General features: G+C 44.5%; 1 protein-coding gene across 1 annotated transcript in view; it reads left to right on the top strand.

Annotated features, from left to right (window-relative positions):
* Positions 1-2,796: 2,796 nt before the first annotated feature.
* Positions 2,797-17,017, top strand: part of ncdn (neurochondrin) — a 327,405-nt gene continuing 313,184 nt past the window's right edge. The window contains exon 1 of the mRNA XM_076011783.1: positions 2,797-2,801. The gene's annotated coding sequence lies outside the window, so the exon portion shown is untranslated. The remainder of the gene's footprint in view (positions 2,802-17,017) is intronic.

Raw genomic sequence — 17,017 nt, 5'->3', positions numbered from 1 at the left:
GCTTTTTATCGGGGATTTTATTATTTTAATCTGCCAACAATAACGAGGCACAGACACAATGACGCTGTCAGGTGAAAACAACACCTCCGCCTCTCTTACGCAAGGAAAGACCCCCGTTCCCGTTTACTGTTGACGGAGACGACACGACACCGGAGCCTCGGAGCCTGGATCAGTTTCATGATGTAGTGTAGTGTGTGAGGAGAGTCGAGTTGTCTCACGCAGCCTCCGACACTTCAATTTAAACCATGGCTTTCTCTTTACGCGCACATTCAGCACTTGCAGAGAAACACATGCAGTCTGCCTTCTTTGCATCTACATTTTCTTCATAAATAAGCGTTCGCCTTCACTCACAGTTTTAATTTCGGCCAGCGGTTTGTTTCTGCGGTTGCTGCATATTCCGCTGTGTTCAGCCGCTGCATCACTGACCGTTAGTCTGCTGCAATGTGGATGTAGAGCATGTAGGTCGTGTTTTCCAAAGCACCCGCAGGATTCCGCTGTCTGTCGGTACCATTTTTGAATGGAACAAGTTGAACCCAAACAGTATATTTGTGAGTCAGGCGGATAAACTGCGACGAAGCAGAGCAGATTTGGGTTGATCAGAGAAAGGGGGCCACTGTCTGAACTTTCACCCATCTTTAAAAAGGAATTTCTTACCTAATGGTTGTAAATGACTGAATTTACTAGTACTTAACTTTAAGTATAGCACGTTTTTATGCTTTCAGTAGTTCTGAGTAATATTATACATAAAATATGAAAACTTAGCCTTTGAGTTGGACCTTAAATGAAAGCCTGGATTAGAAAGGCATATATACAGTATACTTCGCCACATTCTTTTGTACAAAATGTTTCAGCAGAACATAAGTAACTTAAAAGCATTAGCATGCTAGCTAACTTTTTACCACACGTATGGCACATTTTTCTGAGGATTCAATGTCACTGTACTGCTGAGGATTAAGTGACACTCTCAACAAACGCTACATTGTTGACGTACTCTTGCGCAAATAGCACAGTGCTGTTAGCATGCTAGCTAAAATTCATGCCATTGATGTTCTTCCAGCTGTGGAAGAACACTTTAATTGGGAATCAGCAGGGGGTGTTTTGCATTTGGTTTGTGTGTGTTAAAAATGTCCTTACTGTCCGCCTTCAATCCAAAATAGTCATTGTAGATGAAACATGAAAATGTGATCATTTACATAATCAGTGAAGTCGTACGTGTGTGTTTGAATCACTACAGTTAAACGTAGGAATTGTTGTGGGTCGACGCCTTTAAATCAAAGTTAAGTGCAGATCACTCATGTACCAAATGAGCTAATACAGGCCTTGTTCCCGCCTCCAGGTCCAATTTGAGATAATTAAGCAGTGAGCAAACAGACAAAACGCTGGGATTAGGGGTTGTGTCGCATAAATTAAAATCCACTCTGTATCTAATAAACAAAACACATCAACAGTGGCGGTAGCAACGGAACACACACAGGTCATGCGGAACACGCAGACAATCCCGCCCATCAGCTTCTATTCACCTCATCAAATCGTCTGGAAAAAAAAACCCAAAAAAACAAAAACAGGTTGAGTCAACCGCACACGTGCTGCGCCTGGATCACACCCGGCAGCGGTTTCGTATAGGACTGCGTTGTCTCGCGTGAGTGCAGATTGAGCCGGAGTGTAGGTGTGTTTGGAAACAGACAGGAATCATGAATGACTTCCGCAACTGAAGCTCCCCGTCTGCAATTATGTGAGTTTCACTCAAACGTGGCTCATCCTGTGCTTTGGTGAAGAAGCTAATTCCAGGGATTAGCTGCGTCAAAACGTTGCAATAGCGCAGCCAGTTATAAAGCTCCCAGTGAGGTCACGGTGAAGTCACTGGCTGCTGCAACAGGCATGTGGCCCAACGCAGGTTGACTGTAGCTCCAGTCTGAGGCCTATTGACTCCTCGTGCTGCTCCGTGCACTCTAACCTTCCTGGACACACACACACCAACATGCACACACACACCCCTTTTTCTCCTCATTCATCTCCTTCTTTCACCCTTTTGTCCCTGACTCTTGTCTTCCTCTGGCCTTTCAGGGGAGCCCCAGCCAAAGTTTCAGGTTCAGCGGTTAACAAGCATTTAGCTACAATGGTCCCGGAGTCTGAGAAATGGTGCTCGACTCGGTTCCTGTGCGGTGGAATCCAGTTCTTTCCCGTTTGTCGGTGACTGGAAATAGAGACATTGTCCCTCCTAACAGGCTTTTTATAGTCTTATTGTGCTGAGCATCCAATTAAAATGATGAAAATAGATAGCTAATGGTTTGTTGTTTTATGCAGTCATGACAAAATGAAAGGTTCACAAAAATCAGCGCATCAAAGCAATAAAATGTCTTTCTACAGTCACAAAGTACCCACATCACGGCAAAGGTAAATTCTTCTATTGTTGGCAACACTTTCTAGTAAGTGTGCGCCAAAACACCCAGTTCTGGAAATGTTGTCCCTTGTGATGTCACACAAGGACACCAGTACATCTCTGGCTTAAGAGAGATCAGAAGCTAAAGAAAGAAAGAGTTTTGCATTTCCTTTTTTGCTGTAGATGCAATTTTCTTTTTGTGAAAAGCACACGCAGAGCAAATTACAGGAAGTCATTACAAAAACATTTCCTAATGCCATGTTTTTCTGAATACATGTTCAAAGGCTTTATGGAATAACGCTAATAAATAGTTCCAGGAGTTTTTAAACGGTTCTTTTTCCTCTTCACTGCTCTTTCACTTCCTGCAACTTTGAAATTCTCCCCGTCAGATCCCGACACACAAACGGCATCTGTCAACAAAGTGCACTGAGTCCCTGAGAAGCCTGAAGGCCTCAGTCCTCCTCACCGCTGCGAGTTTGCGTGTGTTTGCGTCCTCCTCGTCTGTGGCTTTTGGCAAGCGAGCAGCAAAGGGAAATTTACGTGGACGTGTCCGGATGTGTGCATTGCACCGGCCCGAGGTTTGATACGAGGTGTTTTACTTGCGAGATAAAGAGCTGCAGCAGGTTGCGACGAGGACTCAGGAGGGGGAAGCGGACAGGATACACTCAGCTAAACAAATACAAGCGGCGCATTGATAAGTGCGTCGGAATGCCATAATCACTTCCGCTCCCACCTCCTCCTCATCCGAGTCCTTAATTCGCGGCTCAGATTGCACCTCTTCCCGTATTTAGGAATGTTAAAGTGGAGCTCTCCTCCTTCCGTCAAGAGAGGGGGAAGAATAAAGAATTGTGAAAATAAATAAAGGTGTGAAATGCCTGGACTGCCACGTCATAAATGAAATGACTAACAACCCATCTAACAGCACTGCAGGTCTTTAACATGTAGGGATTTTAATTTGAAGTACAGGCTGGAATGTCCTGTTACATCTGGCAGAGGAGTAAATGATAAATCTGCTGTAAATTGGCGCGGGGAACAAATCCCGACAAGCCTCCGACACTGAAGTCTGCTACCGTCTCTTATGGCAAGCGTGCGTCACTCGTTAATTACACGATTTGCAGGTGATTTACGGTTTTGTGTGTTTTGTGAAACCAGGCAAACAGGTTCAGTGGTTCTGTCGGCACGCCGCCGCGGCTCCCGCTCAGCGGTTAGCCGGGATGCAAACCATCCGACCGAGCTCATTGCTTTCACTCGCTCTCCCTCGAGGCCGGATGGTCCAGCAGCGGCGGACTCCGTTTCCGTCGACAGCTGGAGGAGGAGGACGAGTGGTGGCCGAACTGGCCGCTAAATGAAACGGGTCTGACGGGGAGCGAAACAAATCCTGCCCAGCATCCGGACTCACTAAGCACGAGTTATGATGAAACTACATGGAAATGTCACGGGATGATAATACAATACAGCAACCAAGTGTTGTAATTCGTATTGTGAGTTTTAAACAGGATGCCAATAAAGAGCGGGGAAGTGTTTCAGACGTGTTAATTCCAGCACGGCCGTCGTCGCATATTGTTTTCTTCTTCACTCTTTCTTCTCACATTTGATTAGAACACGCATACATCAGCCAGTGTGTCCTGAGATGTCACTGTGAATCTGACTGTAACACGACATATTATGCCATTGCTGTGAGTTAACATGACTGTGACCTCACAGCTCCGTCCTTGGATGATTAATTTCCTTTGGTGCTTTAATAACAGAACTTTCACGCTTACACTTGGTCGTCCTTCTGACATAGAAATATGCTGCGTGCGCCACTCCACCGCAACGGTTGGGTATTATGGAACACACTGGTTGGTGTTTACACACAGATAAGTTTTTACACTTTATGCTGTTTTGAAAAAGTGTCCGTTATCAGATGACGACTACAAAGCAGTGCACTTTTTCTCTTTCTTTTCTTCCATTATTTTCATCTCCACCCAAACAATTGCCTTGTGTATTTCCCACTTCAATCCAAACCAAACCAAAACAGCCCTTTAATCGTTCCGTAATGTCACAGCCAGAGGTCACACCTGCTCTCCGACGCTGCGCCACCTGCGGCTCTGCAGATGGTACAGTGACGGTCGCCACATGTTGCAGCTGTCACGTTCGGTCGCAGCTGCCAGAAGCAGGAATGGAAGGATAAATAAGACGTCTCACGTGTGACCCCCGACCTCCTTTGCTCCTATCTCTTGTGCCTGGTCCCCCCTGCAGCCTCCGTAGCAGCCAGTCAGTGTTGGTCGGATGCAGGATGAGGCTCTGAGGGTCAGATGATACATCGGGGTCCAGCAGACAAGTCAGGCTGAAACTCTTAAAAAGTTGGAGACTGCAGCAAAAAGAGATGTCAGCCTCTCGTAGACACACATGGCCGTGAGACAACACAGTATCTTATTATCCACATTCTCTTTCAACAAATTCTGTCCCTAGCCTGTCCAGCCCCAGAAACAAACATTATTTAGAAGTTATACACCTAAATACACAGTTCTAGAAATATGTGCTTTGTGACATCACTGAGTCCACTGATACCTCTTGCCAGTTAGTGACTGCACTCCAGGCCCAACGCAGCATCAGTCCCAGCAGGAAGCTGCAACCCAGCGTTCTGACAGGAGGCTGTAAACAGCGGGCTAAACATACTGGCGAGCTCCGAGGATTGTTGGACAACTAAGCTGCAGTTCAGGGTGACAAATGAACAACCTTTGAATTTTAGCAGCAATTTCCACTTGTTTTTAAAAAATTCCACTGCAGAATCTTAAATCCATTGTTATCGTTATGACAAGTCTTGGCCACTAGGGGTTTAATTCCTTTGACTTCCACCTGCAAATTTCACAGTCGAGGACGAGACTTTCCCGTAAAGAGCTACGCTTCCTCCAATGTCAAACTATTCCTGCAACACAGAAGACAAAGCTTCCTGAAGTTCACATTATGCAACCCCTCCCTCCACTCCCCCACCCCTGACAGTCATTCTACGTGCCACATCTTCAGTCAGATATCACTCTCGAGCGGCTGTTCGTTTCGGTTTTTACGATAATCGACCGTGTTGTTTGGGTTTGAGATGTCTGAGGATGTGTTTAGTTGACAGCTGACTCACCGGCTGTTGACAGAGCATTCGGCTATGTTTGGGAACGGCGAGCCGGGGGCCGCGCTGCAGGTGCACACAATCTTGTTTCAGTTTTGTTTGTCTTCATTGTTTTTTTTTTTGTTTTTTTGGAGATGCCAGTCGGAGTGGCAGCGAGAGCGAGGAGCTGAGGGTCAGCGATGATGCAGCGATAGCGCCGCGTGTAAACACTCTTCTTTTGTGTGTGCGTGCACGCGCGCGTGTGTTTACAGAAGTTTGTGGTTTGTGATAACAGGCAGAGTTGGTGTTTGGGGCTCCTCTCACACTTGCAGCAGAGGAGCTGGTACCTGCGGGAAGTGCGTCTGGGCAAAAAGGCAGACAAACGCATAATTAAATCTGCGAGGCTGCGAGCGCCTTGTTTACACGACTCCGGGCTTCACACGGATGAGTAAAAGTTTAGCTCAGCACCGCGGACCGCGAAACTGCTTTCAAGACACCGAGTTTGCACAACAGGATAAAGAAAGAGACCTTCACTGGGGTATTTGTTTGCTTCAGCGGTTTTTTGTCGCTTGAAATTCCCCCTCTTGGACAGCATGTTGAAACGACATCCAGCAGGCCCTGCTGCTGCCTCTCCGACAAAGTGCTCATATCAGAATATGGACTGAAAACCTCTAGTTTTGATGCAGTAATGCTGTAAAAAGCTTTGCAGATTTAGTCAGACATTGTTCTGAATATCTATATTATGCATAATATCTAAATATGCATTCCGACACTTGAGTTAAATAATGAGTCAGACATTAATTTGTAAGTCCAGTTTCCGTAAACCGCCACAGGATGAAAACAGCAATATATATTGTATATAAGATGAGCAGCTTTTGGGTTTGTGTGGCATTGGAAAAGAGTGATGGAAAAGCACAAATGTGAGAAGTAATCTAATTTGCGAAAGAAAGTTTTGACATATGTGGAAAAAGAGCAGATGCACGGCTTTGGGAGACAGTTTGCTGAAAAGGTTGCAAACATTGAATTTGCACGATGGCTGTTTACGCTGCCGCTGTGTTTCTGGTTTTCCCATAACGTGCAGGAAAACGGCTGCGGGTGCACGTTGAGAAAAATATTCCTGGGTCTCATCCGTGAAAGGAGGCCAGAGCATGTCGCTAACCGCTGACGCCGGCTACAGTCTGCATCCTCCACCACTGCCGCAGGGCTGTACATTAATGGTCTTCGTAGACGCTGCACCACCTAAACAATCTGCTCCAACCACTTGGTAAGAACGCCACCAACTTAGGTTTTTTTGGTTCCATCTTTTTTCTGCAAACTTGCCCAAGTTTCGAAGTAAGCTAGAAACGAGGGATTCGTCTGTCGGGTTCACAGAGAGCTGTCTCAAAAAGAGAAAATATCCATTGAGTGGCAGACGTGTGGAGGAAAATGCCTTGTTGATGACATCAGGGGTCAGAGGTCAGAATGGGCGGACTGGCTGAAGCCTGTAGAAAGACAACAGTAATGCAAATAACCAGTTGTTACAATCACGGTGTACAGAACACCCCCCACCCCCTAAAAAATGACTTCTTACAATCTGCAGACTTTGATCATGAGCTGCATCAAGGAAACTCTTGCACACTGAATTTCCTGTTTCTAGCATTGTTGACCTACCTCACATGAAAGACTGAGAGCGCCGACTGGAAGGTCTTTTGTGGCATAAAGCATTTATTTTTAGCTCTTTACTGACTTTTATCAACGTGATCTCAGCCAGACGCGGTGGGAGCGCCTTGATTTTTTGCATTTTTTTTTTTTTTGCGTTCCGCTCCCTGCCTTGGCTGCACCGCTCCACTCTGCTCACATCTCTCTGTGTGATCTCTGCTCTCTCACGAGATGGGACCGGAGGAACAGCCAGTCCTCGGGGCCCCCCGGTGCAGCTGCAGCGGTGCAGCGAGCGTGTCGTGCACTAGCTGTATGTGGGGGGGGGCACGAGGGGCTGTGGCTGCACACTGACAGACGTTTTGGGAATTGGGCCAAAGTTTTGTTCAAAGTATGTCTGGAATGTTTCGCCAGGAGACACTTTCATAACGCGCCCGAGTGAGGGTTGACAGTTACTGTAATCCTCCAAGTTTATCAGCGCTCTTTGACCCCCGGACCTGTGGATATGTGTCAAGGATAGTGGAGAGGTCTGTTGAGTAAACCAGTTTCTTTTATTGGACATACTTTTAACCCGGGTCACCGGGGGGGGGGGGGGGGGGGGTGCAAAGGCGCGAAACCCAAAAGCCTTTTTTTTTTTATCAATCGGCTGTTTGATAACATGCAAAGCGAGGCAGACGGACCACGATGACGATACAGCTATGATGATGACACGCAGGTGTAACGACGGCTTGCGAGCAGTCAAAGGGTCTCAGATCGAGAAGGTCGAGATCAGCCTCACAAGGCTAAGAGCCGCACTGGTGAGAAAACCAGCGCAATGCCGAGCGGAAACTGAAGGCCGCTCAGAGATTGTGATTGGCTGCGGTGGTAAATATTGTCTCTACTTGAATTTGCAGTTATTATAACCTTGATTTAGCTCGTTGCATAACACGGAGGTCCGTAGCATAAGCAAGAGATTGCAAATGCCGCGTGGCCAAATGGTCTATACACAAATTCCTCCCCGCACACGAGGCTTTTCCGCTCACCGCCTCAGGAAGAGCCAGGAGGAACTTCTCCCAAATCCACTGGATTTATTTCGCACGGCCGATACAAAACAATTTCAATGGGGAAGAACCCTTTTTTTAAAAAACAAAAACAAAAAACAAACAGGCAAAACTTGCAGGTTGGTCTGTCCCGCTGAAAGCAGATCAATCCGATTTTTTTTTTTTACCGTCGTCTGTACAAATTTGTGACTGCTTGAGGGCGTCAGTGTAGATTGAAAGATGCTGCCCCTTGCTGCTTTTATCACAAGTAAGAGTGAAATGTTGAGATGATCAAAGAAATGCTCATGACCAGAGCTTTATCAAGACGGCCGAGGCGGCAATTCTGCCTGAAATGTTTGTCGAACGGACGCTCATCAACGAGATTCTTCACCGCTAAATTAAAGAAACTTCCCATCATCAATAGTTTATTAGTTGTCACTATGTTCATTGTGACTTTGGTACCATTTTCTTATTGCACCACTATTCTTGAATTTCACTGAGAAAGTTTTTCTCCCAATTTGACTAAGGAACGCTAAACTGCCCAGCTGGTCTCATCCAGGTGTCCACAAGTCTTTGCAATCCAGTGTGACTGCAAATAGCCACACTGACGCCATGCTTCCAGCCAGAAAGTCCACTGTGGCCTCTCAGTCTGGACTGGGTTCTGGCGTTTTAAGAAAAGATGGATAACTGTGTCTTTTGGACATATGGACGATACTACACAGGAAGTATGATGGCGTATTTGTTTTTATATATTCGAGGTCTTGGCCCACCGCAGGTTTCTCTGACAGTGTTTATCAAGCACCGTGCCGTGGCACACTAGTGTACCGTGAGATAATGTCAGTTGTGCCGTGAAAAATCATCCAATTTCATTTAATTGGCGTAAAAAAGATAATAACACTCCAATGTTGAGTGACTGTGCTTTGAAAGGAACCTGAGCCTATTTTCCTCCCTCACTTCCTCCCAGGATATCAGCTTGATATCCTCTTAATTGGTAAGTGTCACTGAGGCTTCCCTTCATCGGGATTTCAATTTTTAGATAATTATCCCTTAAAAAAAACAATACTGTGACAGCTATTTGTTCCCTACCTCTATTTAAGAGACCGCCAACCTTACAGCTCTTTTCTCACGCGCAGTAGCTGAGCTACAGTTGCACCTCAGCCCGGCGGTCAAACTCACACCTCCGGCTCGACGTGCAGCGTGACAAACGGAGAGCTCAGACAACCGTGAGCGTGTCTTCCCAGCCAGAGCCCAAACGCTTCTGCTGTTATTTGTTTACACTCGGCAGCGTTTGGAGTGGCAGCGGCGGCAGACCAAATAGTGAGGAATTGCCATCCGTCCTTGGCAGCGATAATTCGTGTCATGTAAATGTGATTAAAGCTGGCGGAGGTCACTCTCGGCTGCGGACGCCCTCTGATGAAGCGGCTGGTACCCCGACCCCTTTAGCGCCCTGTGTCTGTGTGCGTCTGTGTGTGTTTACAGTGGTGGTTTTGTTGACAGTGCGGATGGAGACCCTCCCTTTGGAGAGAAGTGCATGTTTTTGTAATAAGTGGCTGAAGGAGCTTCACTGCGATGGCTTATGGAAAAAACACGCGAAAGGGAAATCAAGTTGCCAAGTAGCGCTACTACGTAGCAACTAGCTCATTTTCAGAGGTGGGATGAAAAAATAACTACTACTCAACTACTGTAACAAAGTATTTGTACTTTGTTACAGTAGTTGAGTAGATTTTTTCAGTTATCTGTATTTTAGTATTTCTTTTTCTGACGACTTTTTACTTTTTCTGCCTACATTTGTACACAAATATCTGTGCTTTCTCCTCCCTACATTGGAAAAACCTGCTTGTTATTTTTGTGTTCGAAAGTGTTTAAAAGATACAAATTCTGTAATTGACTTACTACCGTAGTTGCTGTTGCTTGAAGTGAAGCTATTTGAACTATGCTGCTGTGTAGTTCAGTATAAAACTGAATCATATTTTAGAGGGAGATTATTTCAGAGTACCTCGGTTTATCAACGAATGTGTTGTTTCGTTATCTGCAAAAACTATTTTTTACTTAAGTGCATTTCACATCCAGTATTTTCTTACTTTTACTTAAGTAAAGGAGTTGAATCAGTACTTTTACTTTAACCAGAGTATTTCTTTTTACTCGTATCCATACTTTCACTTAAGTACAGAACGTGAATACTTTTGCCACTTCTGCTTATCTTTCAGTCTCGAGCCTGTCGAGCGCCTGTTTCTCTGTGACAGCTTTCCAGTTTTCTTGGAAAATACAACTTTTTTATGTGGCTGCAGACAAGAAGCAGAACTACAGAGGATGAACACTGACAAATAGACGCTGCATTCACGTTGCGTTCCAACACTGATCTCTTTTATTTTCAGAACACGCCCTGCGGTTTCGCTCGTATAATTATTTTTTTCCCAGCTGATTGGACGACATCCTCTGAACTCGTACCACAGGCACCGCACACTAATTTGCAAAGAGCGAGCAAAACTTGTTGCAGTAAATCCCTTTAGAAACTTCAGGTGTTTTTTGTTTGGATTTTTTTTTAATTCTTCCTTTAAAACACCCACAGCAGGATTCCTCCTGCGTTTAGTAAAAGGTTGCAGCAGTTTTGCTGAGAGATGTCAGGGATACTGGAGACTCGGGAGCGTCACGTGTCTTTGTTTTGGCTCTGAGCGTCGCTGGATCCATCCACATCATGTGGCAGCGAGCGCAGACGAAGGCAGCATTCCAGACAATGTTCTGTGTGAACAATCGGCCGGGCACGGCTGATATAAAAAGACCTGACACAATGAGTTGGACCCAGAAGTTTATCAGCTGGCTGCAGTCTTGTCAAAATAACAGCCGGGCTGCCATAGCTGGACGTCCATGCTCGGTCACCTAACCTCTCCCCCCTCTTTTTTTTTCCTTTCTTTCCTATGGGTAGCTGAATGACGGAGAGGATTGGAATCACTAAATAATCTGGGTCAAAGGTCAGCGTGATTGGCACTGCTCTGACAGGAAGTTTAGCGTTTTGTTGGAGATGCGTCGGGTTCTTGGCTGGGAGCGGCGGTGACTAAGCTAAACTAATGTACTGTGGGTTTGTTAATATGAGCTGAGTTTATGTAACCGGAAAAAGGGAAGACTGTGAAAACCAGTGTTTGTTAAATATTTTCACAAAATGTCAAATGAACTTTTTTCCATGAAGAATAGAGGCTTTTTCACACTGCATTTTTTCTCTTTTTTTGTAGTTTGTGACTAACTCACTGAAATTGTTTTTCAAGCTACTGAATGGGAATGTGTGTTTTCATAAATGATGTAAATATCGTGTTTCAAAACAGAAATCCCTTTGTTTTTCAGATCGGTGTTGATTTTATGGAAAGCTGGCACCGCAAACAACGCATCTAGTTGTGCGACTGTTGTGCAGAACATCAGGTCTCCCATAGTGACAACAGCAAAAGCAGTGGGGCAGCTTTATATTTGTATTCATGTCATTCTGCTGTGTCGTCAGATGCGTGTGAGTTTGGATCCAAATGTTTTACACGTGAGCACTTTGCATTTTCTTGTGTTCATATATTGCGCATCCAGTTTGAAGTGTTCTTGTAAAGTGCATTTTATCTGTTTCAAGCAGTGGAAATCCTGCAAATTCTTAATTGTTTCCCCAGTCTTTCATGTGAGTCTATTTATGGCAAGGTGACCTATGGCGTAATGAAACGGAGGATAAGCCGGTCCCAACAGCTGGAATAACTTAACTGTTTAGCACACAAAAGTTGTTTTTCTTTTCTAAAGACCTGATGTATGGCTTTGATATTTTCCATGCATTCCGTGCATTGACTAATGGGAGAAGGGAAAGGAAGTAAAAAGCAAGGAAAAAAGAAAACCGCCTGCATTGATCTCTGATGAAACGTCTTTTACTAAGTGCTCTGCGCTGAAAGGAAAGAAAGATTCACAGCCCCCACGCACGCTGCGATTGTCTTTCAACGTTTGCCTTACCCGTCCCTCAGAAGGGATTTTCATCATCTGCTGAGAGGGAGTGGGGCCAGAATAAAAGACAGCAACAGCATAAAAGCTTAATTTCCACCTGCCTAGCGATGCAAACAAACACAGTGGCCAAGGAGCTGACAGAAACAAAAGCACACAGTAACGCAGACGCTTGCGTGTGACGAGTCCCTCGTTTCTTTGTTTTCCTTTGAAATGATCTCCTCGTAAACCCAAATCAGATTGATATTTCTGTTTGCCGCGCTGTTTTCTCAGATGGCGTAATATTTCTTCTGCTTCAACTGTTGACAAACGGCGGGGAGAAAAAAATGTATGGGTCATAATCTCCAGCGTGTGAAGCAAATCTCTTCGGTGGCATGTTTCATGCAAAACGTTGCTGCAGGAATGTGACAGAGTTTGAAGATTTGCTGGAGGCTGCACTGCAGGGCTGTGAGCTAAAGGCTAATGTTAGCATACCGTCAAAAATTAGTTTGAGTGTAAAAATACCGCTACGTCTACCTGATTACCTCATTCAAGCTGTGACTCTCTGAAAAGTGGAGCGGTACGGCTCACCGGCAGGATGCAGACGCACAATAATGCTAGAAAACCTTTACGGGGAAAAAGGTAGAACTGATGGAACACACACTACCCGTCAAAGGTTTGGACACACCTTCTCATGCAGTTTTTTTTTTTTTAATCTTTACAAATTTTTACACCGCAGATAGATGCTGAAGACATTAAATATATGAGCAAGATATATGTTATAATGCAGCAAAGACAAACACGTTCAATAACTTTAACATAACCTTTTTATAAAAGGGTGGCTATTTCATAGAATTTAAATGTGTTTATTTTACACTTTTATTGTGTCCATCGTAATTCCATTCATACGTAGTCTTGATGCCTTCAGTGAGAAACTGCAATGTCAACAGTCATGAGAATGAAAGAAAAGACATTAAAGTCATAGGGTGTGTCCAAACCTTTGACTGGTCGCGTAGGCACTTTGAACCATCTTTGTGTTGAAGCCATGTGAAATTTTCAAAGAAGAAAATGTAGCAGTCCGTCCGTCAGACGCGTCACTGTCAAAGTCAAAGTGAGTCGTGGCTCCGAGCTGAGCAGAAGTCAACGGGAGGGAGGTTGATCCTCCGCGACCTTCAGCAGAATGTTCCAATGCTCCAATGAAGTGAAATGGTTGTGAGTGACTGACGGAGCCTCCGGGCGACGCCGGCAGCCTCACCGACCTCCATGCTCCATGATTAATGTTGAACAGTGAAAATTCCTCCATCCGGAATGTTCCAGGGCTAACACTTGTTCATCTGCTGCGCACCGGAAAATGCAAATAGTTAAGTGCATTCATTATCTGTATGCAGGAACTCAGCTGTTATGTAACGTGTATATAAGAAACATGTTAATGGAAACGTGTCTTTCATCATCTTCGCCTTCTGGCTGGTCTAATTTTGGATGTTTGGACTTCAAACTGTTCCCAAAACCTGGTGTGTAATTTTTAGCATTCTGAACATTCTATCCTCCGTGATTATGAAATGCTGTGAAGTTAAGTGAGGCTTGCTGCCAGAGGAGGCCTAATCCTAATCCTGGCAGTCATGTCTGTCGGTGAGGCACTGTTTTTTTGAGGAACACTTTTCAGAACTTTGGCTGGTGTGTGTGTGTGTGTGAGCCGATGCTGCGAGACGCCCCGGCAAGATTTCTCTAATCTGCCTCTCGGGACTGTCGGCTCCCTCTCATCCAGATGCGATGATGTCAGTTCAGAGACGGGAGCCGCGCTGGAAGTCTGAATTCTTCCCAGAGAAGATGACACTAAAGGACGACAACATCCTCCCTCGCCAACCTCAGAGTGCAGCTCTCTGGCTATCTGTATCTCTATTTTACTTTCTGATGACTTTTTACTTTTACTTTTACTTTTACTTTTGCGCGCCACATTCGCACACAAATATCTGTACCTTCAGCTTCTTAGGTTAGAATAACATACCTGTTACTTTTGTGTTTAAAAGTGCCTGAAATATACACATTCTGTTCAGAGTAATTCACTTATTGTTATAGTTGTTATTGCTGGAAGTAAAGCCAACTATGCTGTTGTGTAGTTGGATATAAAAGGGGATCATATTATAGAGGGAGATTATTTTCGAGTACCTCAAGTTCTGGGTCACTGTTCAGTTTATGTTTTCAGTACAGAGAAAATACCTTATTGTTAGTAAAAGTGTAAACATCCAATAATGGCTCACTGGTCATATTAACAATTACAGTTTGGATGTGCTGCAGTTGAAAAAGCAATTTTTTTTATAGTACTATAGTATAGTACTATATAGTTGACAATACCAACACTATATATTTTTTTGCAAAGTTATCAAAGAATGTATTGTTTCATTAATGGCACTATAATTCATTTTAAAATTTAGATGCAATATAGAACTTATACTTTCTTACTTTTACTCGAGTAAATGATTTGAATCATGACTTTTACTTTTACCAGAGTATTTTTTTAACACAAGTATCCGCACTAGTAATAAGTACAGAATGTGAATACTTTTGCCACCTCTGCTGACTGCACTCAGTCATCCAGGTGACTGCCGACTGGCCTTTGTATCATCCGCGACTCATCCGGCGTCTGGCCAAACAATCCCCTCAGGTGGCCGATGCCTCGGGGGTTTCGAGTGATTCTTGGCGGAAAATAGGGCGTGCGGAGGTTGGAGACGGGCGTTGGTCCGATGTCAACAGTCTGGGCCAGCTCGCCCTGCCAAGACGTTCCTCACCAGCAGGCCCCATTGTTTGACTCCCGAGCACAAGAATTCCTGTCGAGTGGAGGAGATTCCTCGCTGCGTAATGGCCCATTATGTTCGCTCGCCTGCATTCAGTAGGTAAATGACTTGAGCCCGACGCCTTGAGGGAGTTCCCTCCAAGATTTTACAGCCAAGTGCTTTTATGTCGGGACGCAGACCTGCGTTTTCCGGTGTATTTTTAGTGCGCAGGTGCTCAGAGGCATCTACCTTTCTTTCCTTTTATGCAGCGGATTCAAAGGCTGCGGCTCTCCGGTGACGTAAAGAGCAGAGCATGATTCCGAGGAAAAAGGCCGAGGAGCTGAGTCATACAAACAAACACGCAGATGCCACCTTGATTGAACTAAACAAAGAACAAAAAGTGTTTGGTAATTAACTGCGGAGCAAGTCCATTATATGAACCAAAGCGCCGGGGAGTTTCAGTTTCAGAGTAAATAATAATGTCACTGTGGGAAAGTACAGTTGTAGAAACTCACACTGGTGTTTGGGCTAATTTATACTTCAAGGAAACCGTGTGGATTTGAAAGCTTAGCTCGGCTTTTTCAGATTCAGATTTTACAAGAAGCATCAATTAGGCGTGTAATCTGGCGCGGCACATGAGAGGAAATGTGGATTTTGGGTGTTTCTAGTGTCTCCGTGTGGGGAAAAGCCCCTAGAAAGCATTTAGGAAAGAAAGAGCAAAACGCGGGAGGCAAATGTGCAAACTGTCCAATCACGCATTAATGCGTGAAATCAGCCGTGCCGTTTAACCATAAAGAAATCTGACTTGTGGTGTTATCATGTAAAATTTGAAGACAAACTGAGAAGAGTCTATTTTGGAGTTTGGCAAGTTTGATGAACTAGATTAGAAGTCTGAGTGATTTATGGGCGTGCAAAAATGTGTTTTTCATCCTGCGTTGCAAATCGTTACAGCGGGCGAAAAAAGGAAAATAGGAGCTCTCGTACTCGGGTTGCTCGTTGTCTGTGAAAACAAAGTTTGATACAATATAAACTGAATTTGTTCATTTCACTTTCAGACCATTTCAATACAATAATTCCACTGATTGAGTTGTATTTGTTTTTGTTTTTCTAATTTGACCTCCTTAGTAGCAGAAAACGTCACTGGCTGTTAAACGTAGCTGTTGTTATGTAAGATATGCCGTGGACATTGAGCGATCCCACAATAAAACGCTTCCTGTAAAATCCCATCTGATTACATATGTGGCGTGCCATCTAGACTTTCTTCCCATTGTCTTCAGAGGGCGCCTGCAGTCCGACTGTCTCCTCTGGCAGGCGAGCGCTCGCATTGTTTTGTACACACGCGCAAAAGATAATCGGTCTGGAAAATATGACTTCAGTGTTTTTCTGTGATTAGCACGCAGCAGGACGAGGCAGCCTTTTCTGTTTGGGAGCCCAAGGCGGCAAATCCAGCGTGGATTTGTTTGCTAAATGGGCTGGAGAGATAACAAGCCAGCATGCGCTGGGTTGCGGTGCGCCGCCAGTACAAGTATAGCACCGCGATGAGTGACAGGAGTGATGGGAGTGAGCTTTCACTGGCGCTGCTGTTTGAAGTGAACCCAAGAAAAACTAGCAGATGTCAGTGATCCTACGTGGGGGCGGAAAATCTAAATGAGCTCTGCTTGCATGACTCTGTCTGCATGATTAAGAAATGGTACCTGTTCTGACAGAAATGAGAACTTTTAGAACTTTTTTTTTTTTTAACAAAAAAATATCATGACAGTTCAGCTGGAGATCCCATGTCATGCTGAGGGGGTCAAACCGAAAGACCTGCTGCATTGCATCCTTATGCAACAAAATGTATCTTGGCAACTTCTGTGTTTTCATGTTCAAACAGTAACAACCCAACATAGACAAATGTGTGTTTCTACACTGTACAATCCCCATTCATTTGATGGAACAGACTGCCTTGAACCATTGTAGTTTTAGCAACTTAAATCAATGTAGTTGGAAGAAGTGCTGAAAGTTAGTATAAATAACTCCAATCATTTTAGAAGAAAGATGTCCTTCATTTTGGTATCAATAACTGCATTAATTATTAGACAAACCTCAACCATATAAGCTAATGCTTTCCCTAAGAATGTGTCAAAGTCAAAAGTATTGAGTCATTGTTGCCAGTATTCAATTTTGACTTCATGTTAGTGTAGCGTTTAATTCA

Source organism: Nelusetta ayraudi, unplaced genomic scaffold (genome assembly GCF_046127955.1).
Source record: "Nelusetta ayraudi isolate G7.1 ecotype Tasmania unplaced genomic scaffold, CSIRO-AGI_Nayr_v1 ptg000135l, whole genome shotgun sequence".
NCBI classification, from domain to species: Eukaryota; Metazoa; Chordata; class Actinopteri; order Tetraodontiformes; family Monacanthidae; genus Nelusetta; species Nelusetta ayraudi.
This window is presented reverse-complemented; position numbering and strand designations above follow the sequence as displayed.